Here is a 16,004-nt window from a genome sequence, read left to right on the forward strand (position 1 = left end):
AAAAAAAAAAAAAGAAGTAGCCTGTTAATTGCATGCAATCCAGCTGGAGTGATATATATCCTACAAGTTTCTTTTTCTGGGTAGGAGTCTGAGCACTTAAACCAGGAACACACATTTTTCTTGTTAAATTCTCAAAATTCAACACCTCTATTTTACTCCCAGAAACACAAGTATTTATGTTTCCCATTAAAAAATAAGCTGTTTGGGCTCCCATACATTCGAGACAATGCTTTTTCCTTGGTTTCCATTAAGCAAGTTGATGTAACAGACTCCTGTTCTCTGCCCCTGTGTTTTACCAGCTTTCAGAGAGGCAGTCTCTCACCTTCCAACAGCAAAAGCAAATCCTGTTTCTAATCAGTTCTCTGAGATAGCCCATTTGTTTGCTTGGTTTGTGATTAGGCTGAGGTGCTCACCTAAGAACCTGACTCACTTTGTTGGATCATTTTTTGCAAGGGTCTTGTGTTTCTACAAGCTTTCAGTAAAATCTATGGGAAACAGGAGGCGGTCGATGATGTTGACGAGAAGAAATGTCCTGAATTAACGTGGCAGGTGTCAAATTCAAGACTATTTGGATACAGTATGAAGTTAATGCAATTAAAACATAAAAAATATTTAGGATTTTTTTTTCTTTTTCTGACAGATTCACCACATTTTCTTTGGGATATATTTCTTCATGTATGATCAAGAGAATTTGAGGGAGAGCCAAGAAGTATTTATATTATTATACCAAATAACCTGAAAACTTCCAAATTCAAAGGCAGGGAAAGTATTGTAATAGAAACTAGTGACAATGAAAGATCTGTCTAACAACATTATAGAACAACCAAATGGTTAGTTCTAAAAACAGAAAGGAAAATATTGTGGTTTTGCTTCAAGATAAATATTTCTGCTTTATGCATGCTATAAAAATGTATCCCCTTCTGGACAAATTAACCAGTTCTAAAAAAGCTGGCTTTTTTTGCACTCCCTAAATCTTTCTTTTTTTAATGACCCCTGTGCCACAATTTTTGCCTCCAAGCAGTAATTAACCACTCTGCAAGTCACCACAAGTAAGCCAGAAATGAATTACACTTTAAAAAAAAATATCTGTAGCATTAATATAGTTTAAACCAAAGTAATCAAAATTGTACTGCTATCCTCTTGTGTTTTTCAAGTACAAATCTTATGGAATTTTCAATAACTTTCAGTGTCCTGCATAAGACCTGTGGCTGAAAAAACTGCAAAACCTGAAACTGCCAAAGGAAGTCTGAAATGAGCAGAACTGTCCTTGAATACACCTTAAAATAGTTTACATTTATGATCCAGGCAAAGCGATACTTGCTTTATGTAACTTTTTTCCAGCCTCTTGCATAAAATGATGGGAAAATATGCAAATAAGATGAAGCATCTTGCATTGCATTTGATCGTATCTTGCAACATCTTAGGGGTGGAGAAAATATGAGGAATGCCATCATACAATTTTCCCTCAGGTTTTCAGTTAACCAGCAGAATGTCTACATACAGAGATTGATTCTTTCACTTAGGCTGGTACCAGTTGGGAGTAAATCTATTCAAGTTAACAAAACCTCCCTCAGGCATACAATGCTTAGAGAATTGAAGGCTACACATCCTATCAGTTTACAGCTACAAATCTTTCAGTAAGATTACAGTAAATCTCTTTGCTTCTGAGATATGACCTGCTTTGTTTAAGGAACACATAGCAATATCTTTACTATAGTTGCTTTATATCAGTTTATATAGCAGCAGTCTTTATCAGGAGCTTTTCTCTGACTTCACCTTTAATGAATGATTTGGATTTGCATGGCCAATATTGCCAAATTAGAATAAAGTGCTCAACTTCACCACTTTTCATCAGTTTTCTGATCAATTTACATATCACATTATTTAGAACCCTGCTAAGTTTGCAGGGGTAAGATTAATTTTATATCAATGGTGATATGCAACTGTTCCCTTTTCACATCATGGAAAAATAGATTTTTAAATAGGAATTTTGAAGCAGTGTGATTAAAATGTTTTATATACTTCTAAGTACATATTTTGGAGTCTGAGAATAAAGGCCATCTTTGAATTTGTTATGCCCAAATCCATTAGACTTGCAGAAAATATAGTAGCAAGAATAAACCTTTTAATCTATTGGAAATTAATTATGTAATCCATACTGGGAAGAGAACACAAAACCTGAGATACACCAATGACAAATTGACTTTGAAGAACAGAGAAATTAATTAAAAATTATTTTTATGGGCATCACAACTTAACACTACAGTCAACTTTTTAGACTATATTATGTTCATTTGGGCTGGAAATATTTCTGTGTGAAATCTTGAGGAAATTCCTACCCGTTGTCTACATTCATATTTGGAGTAAATATATGCACCACAGCAAAATTAGCTAGATTTACCTCAAAATAAATAAAATCAGACTTTTGACTGCTTAGTCATCTAATTTGAAACAGGGCACTGAGAAGCGTTTGACTATGACACTGAGACAGAGTGATCCAATATCAACATTGTGTTCTGCACACATGTGTATGTACTACCTTGTATGGTACCTAGGTGGTCCCAATGCAGGCATGCATTTATTTCTTCCGAATTAGACCATTTTCTCTCTATGCATATCAGAAACCTTGGACAAGAAAAAAAAAGAAAAAGGATTATGAGTTATTACAAAATGTTTTCTGGCCAGGAGAAGGGCTATATTGCATTCAGTTGGTGGGAAATGGCAGAAGAGCCAATGGGACACTAGAGCTTTCTGTAAGACAATCTGGAATCCTTAGGCATTTTCCAAGACTATTGCACCAAAATATCAATCCTATTTCTTTTGTCATACTGTTCATATTTTTGGTTGTTCTTTGACGATAAACAAACCATACAGGTCTCAGGTGTTATGTCTATGGGTGTAAAGGAATAACGGTATGATATTGGGTATTCTGTCACAGAAACCGCAACATTTGCAAAGAACCAGGCAGGAGATAAAGAGGAAGGCTAAAATGTAAAGTGGAATGCTATCGTTCTTCTTCTTTGTTCCCCTTCACACAGCTTTCTCTGTTCTCCCCTCTCCTCCTTATTTTTCCCCCAATTTTATTTCTTCCTGGATTTCCTTTTCCACCAGTTGTCCTCTCTTTTCTGTATTTCTGTCTCACCATCACAAGCCTGACATTGGACTTGTGGAGACGTGCTGCCACCAGCAGCCATGGGGTCTGCCTCAGCGTCCCAGCCTCCTTGCTCTAGCAGTGCTGGCAGTGGGGCAAAATCCAGTACTAGGAGTGGCAGGAGAAGCAAACAAAGAAAGTACATCCATTTCATACGCCGAGCTAACGATTCCTCTGAGAAACAGTCAGAAACCACGGATGGGTCCACAGAGCTCTCAAGCTGCTGTTGAACACCTCAGTACCCATTTCACCTGATGTTAAGGCTGGTGCAGGACCAGCAGCAAGACCAGGAGTTCACCTGACGGATCTGTCAGGGTGGTGAAGCAGTCTGCATTTCACCCAGAGTGACTCTGATTAGTTCGAACCTTCTCAGGGTGGATTTTGGGGGTAATTTCTGCTTTTTTGAGAAACCCAGTGTTTGACATCTGTGTAAAGCATCTATGAAAAAACAGTTTATTTCCAACAAAGCAATATTTCTATGCACAGCAAAGGGTTAACACAATAGCAGGTTTCTCTCGCCCTGCTTGCTCCCACTTCTGGTTATGGGAAGCAGCCTTCTCTTTTTCGCTGGGTGCCTCTGTGCACATGCTGAAAACCCACGTTCCCAGTTCCTGCATATCTCTAAGCATTTCAGTTTCCCCTTTGTTCTTGGGCTCTGCCTGGGAAAGGTAAATCTTGCTTGCTGGATTTCCGTCAGGCAGATGTGGTCCCCAGTTATTGGCTGCTCATGTTGTTCCCTCCAAAGTTTCCTTTATAACCTTATCTTTGGCATTGTCTCATTTCCTGCTTGTTTTCCACCAGGACTTGCCTTTGATTTAGCAGGTGAACTTAGGGGCAGATCATGTTTAAAAAATATAGACGGGTGCCTCATTCCCCACCGAAGCCTCAGGAGGGCTGTTCGTGCGCCTCCCTGTACTGCTCAGAGGGGTTTTTGAAACTAATTGCAACTCCTCCTTGGCTAGCTTGGCTGCCCTCCTGCCTGCAGCTGTCTTCCAGCTCTGAAAGTCAAGGACAACCCGGAGAAAAACAAACAAAGGGAATGTTTTGTTGGCTTCTAGTTTAAAATAATTGCTTTGCTTAGACCTTGTAACAACCTCCATCATTAACTTTTGGGAGGGGGTTGTTTCCTTAAATCCAAACACGCGCTGACACACTCTCTGGGAAATTTGTGACTTAACCCAGTGAGATGGCATGACCTTCTTCTGGGATGAATAATTTTTGAACAGAAATTCCAGTGGCACTTAGTGAGCTGCGCTGAGAAGGTCGCATACTCACGATGATAACAGCAGCTGAAACCTTATCATTACATTTTTGTGTTCATAAATATTTCAGCAATAATCTGTGGCATTTTGCACTCAGTTTTTCTCATATGCAGAATCAAAGACTGCTAGCAACAAACCAGTGAAGCAAAGGACAGTGAAGCTGCCATTACCCGTCTGCTATGTGTATTCCTTGATTTTGTATTCCCTGTGTATCCCAAGAAATGGGCTGTTTGGCTTATATGTTAATGGCACTGTGAGGTGGGGCTGAAGTGGGCTGTCCTGGAGACAAAGGTTTACCACATAGCCATCAGGAAACCGCTTAAAAATACACTTCACAGCTACTTCTCTTGTCTATTCTACAGCATAATTATGACCTACTTACCTTAGAGCAGGATTGATGAGATAGCAGTCAAAAAAAAAATTAGAAAGGAGCTTTTCACTTTCTGCTGGGGAGAGGAGAAAGCAAGAGCAATACACCAAGAGCAAGAGCATGCAAATCTACAAGAGCAGTAGGTGAGAAAATGTTATCATGCCTGAGGTCATCTAGTCACCCTTGTGTGCTAGCTTTGCTTTTAATTTGTCAACCAAGAAGTTTAAACTTTTCTGCTTCCTCCTGCCAAGAAAGTTGCTTGCCTAAAAAAAACCAGCCAAACAAGATTTCTTCTCAACTGTAGTCATCCTCCTTTTTGTGTTCATCTTCACAGCAAATACTCATGACTGTTGGTGGGCATTTAACCTGGCAATAAATTTAACATTTGCATGGTCCCAAGTTGAGCCCTATTGCATGAAGCAGTATGTCAAATACAATGTAGCTCCAGAGATCTCACAGTTTCACAGGTAAGGAAAAAACAATTTCATGAGATACAAGTAAGCCAGGATAAGAATGCAGCAAGGAGTTAGGGTAGCATAGCACCAATTTGTTGCTGCTGTTCTTCTCAGTACCTACACATAACTACGTTTTACTTTATTACTTACAGTATTGTCCTGAAGTGATGACTTTTTGGAGAAGTTTGATTAAGGATGGCCTCTTGACTTCACATTTGTTTACTGGAAGCTTTCTCTTACAGCGGTACTTTGCAAATCAGTAATAACTTTGCTCTGTACCTTAAAACTGATAGATGTGAATATCTATACAAGTGATTTAACTGTAGGAAAAAAACAGTAGAATGTAATGTGTCTAATGCATCCCATTAAAACCAGTCAACAGAGCTCAGCTACCAGTTTGTTGACACATCTGGTAGATTGCTTGTGAACAATCTGCAGACTACTCGCATCAATTGCTTGTGGAACAGTTTTGGACCGAAAGGACACCTGATAAGACTTCAGGGAATAGTCAAAACCAACCCCAAACCGTAAAAGCACTGAAAGCACAATTTTCTAGGAAATGTTTGCATTTTATCTTTAAATTTTATGCTTAAAAAATTCCATAGTTGGAGTTCGGGAAGAGCTGTGATAGTGCATACTTCTTGGGTGACTGCTCAAGCACACATTTTGCTCTGTTAGAGGTTTTAATCTTACTAGATTTCAATGGAGTAGCCATTAAAGATCCTGCCTGCTTATTAGCAATAAAGGGATGGATTAAGTAAAAGTGTAATGCTGACAGTATTTCATTTTTGTAGCAGAGAAATGAAACACAGGGAAGAAGGGGTGCAGGGGCTAGAATCAGGATTGTGAGTCCCATAGCCTCTGCTGTGGGTCTCAGAATAGGTCGTGAATGACGCTATAAAACTCTGTAAGAGGTACACTGTTTCTTAGAGTTTTCCATATCTACAACCATGATAGCTGCTTTAATCTCTGATTAAGAAACGGTGTCTAGAGAGCATCCTACTCTACCAGTCGCAAAGTAGGCATATCATACAAAGACAGAAAAGCATCAGCAGCATTTGGGTCAACTTCACACTATGACTTATTAAGCCTTTTATAAAATAAAGCTCAAAGACCTTATTAATATCAACAAGGTGTGTTATAGACACTCTTAATGGCAGGGATTAACCTTGTCATGGTTTGCTCCTTTCGCTACAGTGCTAACAGCGAGCTAGGCTTATCATTTTGTTCACTATACTGTATCTTTACTGAGTGCAACGAATAGCTGATTTGGTCTTATTCACAGCAGTAAAATGATATTTCAGGATTTCAACTTTCAGGATATTATGAATTTCTTCTGCAAAGCATGGATCTAAGCCTTGAGATACTGTGGCTAATCAATTCCATTAATTTCTTGTTGGAGCAGTGAAATAAATTTTCTGACCTCTTATGTATTTCTTCAGTTGTGAACCAGCCAGGAGAATTGTGGGGACATAACAGACCTTCTGGTTAAAAAAGAGAAAACAAAACTGAAATATTGAGCTGTAAATGCTAATCTCAGTTGTGGAAGGTGCTGAAGATTTATTTCGGCATCCCTGAAATCCGTATGAGTGGTATTTAGTATCCCTGTTAGTGTCCTGTGCTGTATTAAAACCAGGAGGGTTAGAACAAGACAAGAGTGTTTTGGGAAAGGGCTACTACTCCAGAGAAAACAAAGTAACCCCCATGGTGATCTACAGCCTTCAACCATTGAAGGAACACTTGTTTACCCCAGACATAAATGGGCCTGTCAGTATGGAGTTGGCCACCGAAAGCACACCATAACATTTTAAAGCACAGACAGTAAACTTAAACTGCAAATTCCCAGAAAAGCAAGCATGTTCACTTAAATCTAAGAGATGAAAATATTTATGTATACCTTATCATTCCAGGCTTTTCATCTGTGAATCCTTCTTCATGCCAGGGGAACCTTTTAACTCTGATTCCTGCTTCCATTAGACTAAAAGACAAATTTCCACGGGACAGGTGAAAATACTCAAGATGTCAGAGACTCAAATAATACATTGTTTTTTTAAAGCAGGCCGACTAAACAGATAGAAAAACCTGCCACAGCAGTGGATCTTAATGACTGTAATGCACATTATGGTGGAAACTGGGACAATTAACAGTTTAACATCACAACAGAACATGCAGAACAGTCTCAAGGATGGCTCAATAGATTCACTTCAAAGTCAGGCAGAATCCACATCTGGGAAGAGGTAATGCCTTTGTCTGCAGCTTCCCTGAAGTGAGTATTTAAACAATTTTTTTCTTCCCTAACAGCTGGGGAAAAAACTCGGGGGACTTGCATCGTTTGAACCAAATCTCAAGGTGATCTGTTTCAATGCAGCTAGTAAAGGCTGCTGTAAATACAAGGAGATCAATGTGTCTTTTTCTAAAGGAGGCAGGAGAGGTGAGAAGGTATTCCTCAGGACGCTCCAAGGTGGAGACCTCCAAACGTACACACAAAGCGATCCTCTGTCTCATGGGCTCACCAGCTCCATCACCCTTCTACCAGGACTGGAGGATGGCATGGGTACTTCTGTGTTGCGATTAACTTCACATCATTTATTTTATCCTCATGTTTTATAGCAATCTATTTCTGCCATTTATGAATTATTTGGGAACAGTATTTCAAAAGGGAAGCCCACGTATCAAAGACAGAGAGTTATGATCTTATATGCCACATAGAATCATAGAATCATCTAGGTTGGAAGGGACTTTTAAGATCATCAAGTTCAACCATCAACCTAACACTGCCAAAAACACCACTAAACCATGTCCATAAGCACTGTGTCTACCTGTCTTTTAAATACCTCCAGGGATGGTGACTCCACCACTTCCCTGGGCAGCCTCTTCCAATGTTCGATAACCCTTTTGGTGAAGAAATTTTTCCTGATATCCAATCACAATGTACATATATGAGGTGTTTGTTGGTACAGAGGACCAGCTGGGCATTCACCCAATTAATACTCTGAATAATGCATCGGTCCACACACATATCAGAACCGTGCATGTGAATGAGGTGGGTATGCAAATGGACCTTCACAGGAGCTCCAGCTAGGTGTCTTCTGCGAGTTTCAGTCTGAAAGCGCTCCTGTGGCTGGATGAATGAATGGTGGAGGTAAAAGAACTGCAGCCCAGTCAGTGGAGTCTGTAATGGTTATACTGTTTTCTCATGATACTCAGGGCCACTGGTTCCCATTCCTAAGCATGTCCAAAAAAACATTTAGAGCTTCCAGTGAATTGATCTGATCCAAAGTTACCCACTACCTTTCAGTGCTTTGTTTTGGTAATCCTGATAACTGCTTATCTTGACAGGCTATGGTCTTATGGGATTTTTTTTTGTTTGTTTTGCTTTGCTTTTTTTTGCCTGCTCCATTCCAGTTTGAACCACTTCAGTGGAGTAAAGGGATGAGACTTGGATCTGATTTCTCCAGCTGAGATGGAAAAATATCCAGGGAATATAGGGTGTCTTTTGCAGTTCTTGTGCTTTCGGCTCCAGCTATACCTTGCTAATACCCAAACTGTTTTCATCTATGCTGGGACTACTGCCAACAGTTACAGTTGGCCCAAATACAAGGAAACTGCAAATGAACTGCCCCCTCAGCTTCCTCGTGCACAATCTAAAGGTATCAGTGAACCTGGTCCTATTTTCTCATTTGTGGACATCCTTTTATGCAGATTCATCCCATTTGGACACCAGAGACAGGAAGAAAGCCTAACGTGCCTTTGAAATATAACACACTGCACTTAAAGAGGGATCTGGAGGAATGACTTATATCCCTTGCAGAAACAAAGATATTTAAAATCAAGGTTAATATGGAGACAGTGCAAACTGGCATGATTTCCCTTTCGTTTATGTTTCGGCTCAGCTGTAATTTCAGGGCCATGGTGTTGAGTCAGAGCTGGGCACCAGGGCAGATTGCTGACAGTAAGCCACAACCATAGTGAGCCCCGTTTCTCCTCTGGAGAAAGGGTTGGGGTTACAGGACCGTTTACTTAAGAAGAGAATTGAAGTCCCATGTCTGAACACTCCCCAAAGATTCAGATTTTGAGTTTGAACCCCTTTCCTCTCTGAAGACAAATTAGGAACTAAACTTAAAGTGAGTAATCAGAGATGTCCCCAGTGGAACTGAGTTATTTTAATGTAGTCCAGAAGACTGGAAAAATGAAGAGTCTATGAGCTGCGTGACAAGTTTGTCAAGAGAAAATTTAGGAGAACTTTCCATTGTGTTGGGATGTAACCGACCCAAGTAAAGGAGACTAATGGAGCAGCAGAGGCATGAGGAAACCTCGAGCATTTGCAAAATCTTTCTGCACTGATTTTGCCTTGGCTTTCCCAGGGGATTGCTCCTGTGGGCTACTTTTCTGCAGCATTTCTCTTAAATGGATCTCTACACATTTACCTCTGAAGAATCCAGGGAAATATCTACTGAAGGTACCAGGAAAGCTGTAGCCTCAGCAGCGTTTTGGCAAGTGATGACCCTTTTGTGACTAGCAGGGAAAGCAGAGGCACTTCTGCACTGCCTTCTCCTCAGTCCTGCTACCAAGTAGCCCTGAAAGCAGAGCCCAGGGTTTGCCTGAAGAAAACCAGAGCACCAAAGAGCATTAGCAGCCAGGACTAACGAGGGCAAAAGGAAGCCTCTTTGCTTTCCTTCATGAATAGTGTGTAGGTTTAGAAAGTATTCCTCACTGCGTGTCAGCACCAGCACTAGTCTCCCTGTAGAGTCAGAGGGAGGGGGACAGACATGATCCTCTTGGTGAGTAGATGAGTTGGGTTGGCCATTGGTAGGGTGAGTGCAATCTTGTGCAGAGGGCCTGAACGCTGGCTGCTCAGCATGTGCTCACTGGGAGACCCAGGAGGCAGCTGAGTCTTCCACCTGAAGTACCCACTATCAGGCAGATCTGCATCTTTTAGGGTTTTGAAGCCAAAAGCTTGGCATCACAGCAAAATTAAGAGACCTGACGTCCCAGTTGATGTTTAGCTTAGTCTACAGATGAGTCTGCCTCCAATTTCAGTGACTTTATTGGCGTGGTGAGCTTGCTCAGCGCTGCTGACAGTGATAGCGTGCAGCCAGGTGTTGCTTCTGTGACCAGTCTCACACTGTGGTAATACTGTTTGACATCATGCACCTTCCCATTTTGTCTGTGTTCCTGCCTCTTTTTAATGAGGTTAGACATTACTTCATAGAGTGAAGCTACTACAATGTAATAGTTACTAAGTTTTTCCTGTTTAGGAGAAAACATTTGCCTTATTTAAAGTTCTGAGGAAGTATCTTCTATGTCATATTTTTACCAGGGAAGCAGTAAGTCCTGCTTGATTTCTTTTTCTCCTGAGTATTAACATTATGAATTTTCTTCTATGCACATATGATAAGTCTTATGTACAATCCCACTTCTTACTTCTAGTTGTGGAAAATGACTCTAAATTAAATAAGCGTGAGTCCCCCCAACATTACAATGACTGCGTCCTTAGCCCTGCTCTGTGCAGCTGAGGAATGCCTCAGTACTGTTTCACAGAAAGAGAAACTGAGGCATAGAGAGGGCTTGCAAAGTCAGAGCCAGGCATGAATCTCAGATCTAGTGAGTCCCAGTTAAGTGCTTTGGCTGCAAAACAGTCCTTCCTTTACGGACATTACACCTGTGATTTGGGAAGAGGCTTACAGGATCTACTTATGCCAATCCATAAGTACTTTTGAAAATCCATTTGAAAATACTTTCTCATCTTTTTTTTTTTTTGTAGAAAATACTGTCTTCTGTGTTCCCCATCAAGGATCATACCTGTTCATAAAGGTGGATCTAAAATTTAAAAATATGTGTGTTTTTTTCTGACTTGGAAAAAGCATGTAAAACCCAATACTCATCTATTCAGCAGACTGTGTTTAACTGCCTTTTGTTGCCATCACATTGTGTAATAACTTTTGTTAAGACCTATATCTTGTTTCGGAATGAATATGTTCTTGCATAAACAACAGTGTTGCCTCCCCAAATGCTGCGTTCAAAAATCTGCTGTATGAATATTTAAATAAGGAGTTGGGATTGCTGATAAATATTTCTATTATTTACCCAGCCAGAATTCCAGCAGAGAGATGCTGAAAATAACTGTTGCGCTATGTAGCTAAAGAAAAACAGAGAGAGCAAATCATCCAGCAAGTCCAGATTTTGCAAAAATCAGATGAGCATCGACTGTGTCATGTTTTCACTTTTTGATTGAGAGCAAATTATTTTCTGGGCTGCAGTAGATGGAAGACAAGTTACTGGGGAAGCACAGAGGACAGCCTGTAAAATGTGTGCATTTTAGGGCAAACTGCCAGGCCCCAAATCCTTCTCCCCCTCTATAGACAACCTGAGCTAGTTTAGTAGAACTTCAGCAAATGTCACAGCCTTTCCTGTTTGCTTTGCACTGCTAATATATTTGTGCATTGCAAAACCTTGCATCTTCTTGAAAATACCCTTCGGGGAGGGGAGTGGGAAATCCATATTCCTCTGGCAGAATCTCTTTGACGTCTCCTTTCCTCTCCTCTCCTGTCATGCTTCGGTCTGTGCAAGGATAAATGCACTGCAACTGGAAAAGTGAGATAAATAGCGTAAGGAGAAATCATTATAAACCACAGTGCTTGAGAGGTGCATTCTCGGAAACGTGCCAGTCATAAAACCTGACCAGACCTGAAAAATAAAAATCCCTCAAATAATAATATAGGATCCCCATGGACCATTTTCTTATGCCTCTTCCACAAGCATGGAGCATTAAAAGATTGAAAACTCTTTTTCACTTCATTCCATGCAGCCTGAAAAACCATATGACATACTCCACATGCATTTATAATAATAAACTGCAGAATAAAAGAGTTTTCCTTTTTGGGACTGTGCACAAAATGAACCTTGTCCCTGCAAAATTAAATACAAATAAAAGGAATAGGGGAGAACCATGGTATAAGCCTAAGTATTCTTCCCACCCCTCTTCTGAACGATAAGCCAGAAGAGTGCTGAAAACGGATGCTTTCTCCTGTGTTGTGTGGGGTGGTGAAGGCGTATATATACTTTTATATGTAATTGAAGTGCATGTCATATAATTTATACGTGGAGTAAGCCTCTTACGGGCAGGCCCAAAGGCTTCCTTTCTTTCCTGAGAAAATTTCAAGTGCACAATGAACGTGAAAACAATGTTAAGAAACCTTTGGCCACCCAAGACGTCATGGGCATTGTTCTGCTGCGCTTCTGGCCTCGTTGGGGCTGACACGCAGCGTAATGAGTAACAGGACTCCTCCCCGTGGTGCTCTTGTAGGCAAGTTACACGACTTGTTTGTGAATCATTCTTCCCCCCTCTCATTAACAGCGGCTGTTATAATGATTTTCTAACCATAGTTATCTCCTCAAGGAAACCTTGCTGATGCAGTGTTATACTCATTACGCTTTGCAGGTTGACTTCATCAAACTTCACCTCCTGCTTTGATGGGTGATTCTCATGCATGCTTTTTTTTTTTTTTTTTTTCCCAGAGATTATTCACTGGGTTATTATGGAAACCATATTTTATAAAAGGGGATCGCCCTAGTAGAAAAAGCCTATTAGCACAACGAGGGTTCTGCAGCATTCCCTTGCCAGCTGTGTTTAAAATAACGCCAAAATGATAGACTAGAAGGATCTATCACGAACAGTCTGCTCTGGCATTCGGCCCCTGACTTACACTCTGTTGCCTGACTGAGATTCCTGGCATGCAGGACGTGAGGTATGCAAGGCAGAAAGCAGGGCTTGCTCTGACCTGCACCCTCCTGAGTGGCTCGCAAGAAAGCAGAGGCTGGTGATACCTCTCCTCCGCACTGCCTCCCTCCCGCTGCCCCCGGCAATGCCCCCCGGGATGTGGGGAGCTCTCTGCCAGCTCCCCAGTCTTTCACCCGGTGGCAATTTTCACCTGGCTGCTTGAGCATTTTTTAACCACCAGTGAAGTAAAAGCATTAAAATTGGTATAATAGATTGACATATTTCTTCTAAGAGAGGAAATGTAAAACAGTGAGGGTTTTTTTTTTTTTATTACAATGTTTTTATCTACCTATCTTATAGGTAGGGTTTAATTACTCTCTAATTATGTTTGCCCAAGTTTGCCCAAATTTCTTCCTTCAGATGAACACTATTTATGGATTTGCTACTCATGACACGACCAGTCTGGCATTTTTATTATCCTTCAACTTTATCTTTCCTCCTGAATCAAGGTTGCTGTCGTTAATAGTATTTTTACTGCCACAGTTAACTTCAGTTCAGGATTAAGATTGCATTTTTCTCCACTTGATACAAACACCTCGGAAAACAAGGTCTCTGCACTGGGGAGATTATTGGTTAAAGTGACCTTTCAGGGTCCTCATACATTCTTTTAGAAATGGTTTCAGTTGAGCATTAATTTATTATTTTCTGCCCACATTTGAATCTCTGAAGCTATATTATTTTTTGCCCTCATCCTCCTGCTTCATTGCTGACTGTGAATTTATTGATACGACACATCTCGTGCCATCGCCCAAATAAGTGCTGAGCTGTTAATGTCATTAGCAATCACTATTCAGCATTCAGACACTTCACCTGCACTAAGCAATGCTCCTACCCCGGCCGAATTGATTTCATGTTTGAGGTAAGGCGCTGCAAGGTACTATACATCACAGTCAAATACTCAGTATCTCTGCTACATTTTGTCTATACTCTTTTCTCTCTTTCCTTAAAATCATAAAGTGATATTGCAGTGGGCATCGCTCTATATATGTAGGCAGAGAAGCGTCTCGCTTGATCGCATGTTTTTGATCTTCTCTCTTAGCTCTTGCCAGCTTCACAGGCCACAGTAGGTGGCTAACAATTTATTTCCATTGTGGTGGAAGCTCCATTTTCTCTCCCCTCTCAGTTACCCATCTCTGCTGATCATACACTATTGGACTTCCTCAAGTTTCCTTTGAGACACCCAGGGACTTTTTCAAATCGATGATTCACAGGTAAAGGAAGTTTGCTTTTTAACTTTTTGCCAGGTAGAGTGTGCTGTTGTTTGTGTAAGGACTGCCAGAGGTTCCTTTTAAACTGTTATTGAAGATGGTCGTATATTGATTCGTTCATTGATTCCTGCTCTGTCATCAAATTTATTTTGGAGATAACAGAGAAATTATTATTCTTTCTCACTCAACATGGAATATAAAATTACCTTTTGGCACACATGCAATTAGTTGGCATTTGATATGTTTCCTGTTAAATGATGCGATAAAGAGGATGAGTAGTTCATGTTTATCCCTGATTATGAATTAAATCTGAACATGAAATACTTCAAAAGGTCACTCCAAGAGATTTTTTTTCTCCTGCTCTAAAAAAATATACTTATCCACTTATCTACTGCGCTCATCCTGGCTATGCAAATACTGTAGACTGAAGTTAAAAGAATGCCTGTTTCTAAATTAAATATGAAAAATCTTATATGGCCCTGGGATACTGCCACCAAACTCTTATTTTTCCTTTGTCCTGGGGAACTTTTGTGTCCAAGCTCAGTTTTTTAAGATTTACTTTATATTGAATGATATAGGTAATTAAAAAACATTACCTGTCTGAAACTGATTTTGAAATACTTGTAGACAATCGCTGAGGTAAAAATCTATGTCAAACCAACTTAAATGAAAAAATTCTACCAAGATAGAGTTAGGAGTTAACGTTGATTACCTAATGCCATGCAGCACAATGTCCTGCAGTATAGACACAGTCCTTTTGGAAGTTTGTGTGGCCATTTTGGGAACCTCAGACCTAAAAGGCCAGAGTAAAAGTGCCATCAAAACAGGGAAGAGATGCATATAGTAGTAGAAGGGTTGAGAGGACTAATGTGAAAGCTACAGAATACAGCAGAGGAAGCTGTGGAGTTAAGGGTCAAGCCAGGGGAAGAAAACAGAGAAAACAGGCTTTTTGCTTGAGCTGGGAAGAGAATTCCAATTTTGAAGGAACTTTTTAGGACATAACGACTTGCATATTGACTAAATGGTCCATCATTTCATAATGACTAAATGATGATGGAGAGCTGACTCAGTGCAGCTAATAGCTGACCATGGTGGTACATGTATGATCCTGTTTCTCTCCAACAACTAGTTTAAGTGAGATGAGACCCACCTTTGCTGTCTCTGAACCATGTTCCCCATCTTCTTTGGTTCTGCAGGGGCTTTATTTTCTTGGGCACAGCAGTGAACAAACATGCAGCGCAGGTCCTAGAGCAATACAGTCTCACCTCCTGTGGGGCTAAAATCAAAGTAGTACACTGATGGACCACAGCTTTCTCCAAACAGATGCTGCTTGTGTATGTCTTCACCTGTAAAGCAACTTATTGACAGACCAGATGATCTGCCCATGAATAATGGAAACTTAAAAATACACAGTTATGGCATGCCTGCATCATAGTGCCTTAGGACACGATTCAGCTTACTGACTATGACATCAATGTTTAACGTCTGTAGATGGGATTCGATGTGTATCTAAACTCTCATGAGAGCTGACGGAGATCAAGTCAAGACAGTTAGTGCAGCCTAAAGAATGATTCAGTTCACCCTAAAATACACACCACCTGAAGTATGAGGAATTCACTTACTTAGAGGTGTTTAATATCGTAAAAGGTGTCCCAAAATAAAGATAGCTGGGCCTCAGCCTCTGACGCAGCATCATCCTGCGGTGTGTAATGTCTGCTATGCCCACACAGGTGTCCTGGATAACCCCGGACATCCCAGCTGGTACCATATACCTATGT

The sequence above is a fragment of the Charadrius vociferus genome, unplaced genomic scaffold (genome assembly GCF_000708025.1).
Source record: "Charadrius vociferus isolate BGI_N301 unplaced genomic scaffold, ASM70802v2 scaffold855, whole genome shotgun sequence".
Taxonomy (NCBI): Eukaryota; Metazoa; Chordata; class Aves; order Charadriiformes; family Charadriidae; genus Charadrius; species Charadrius vociferus.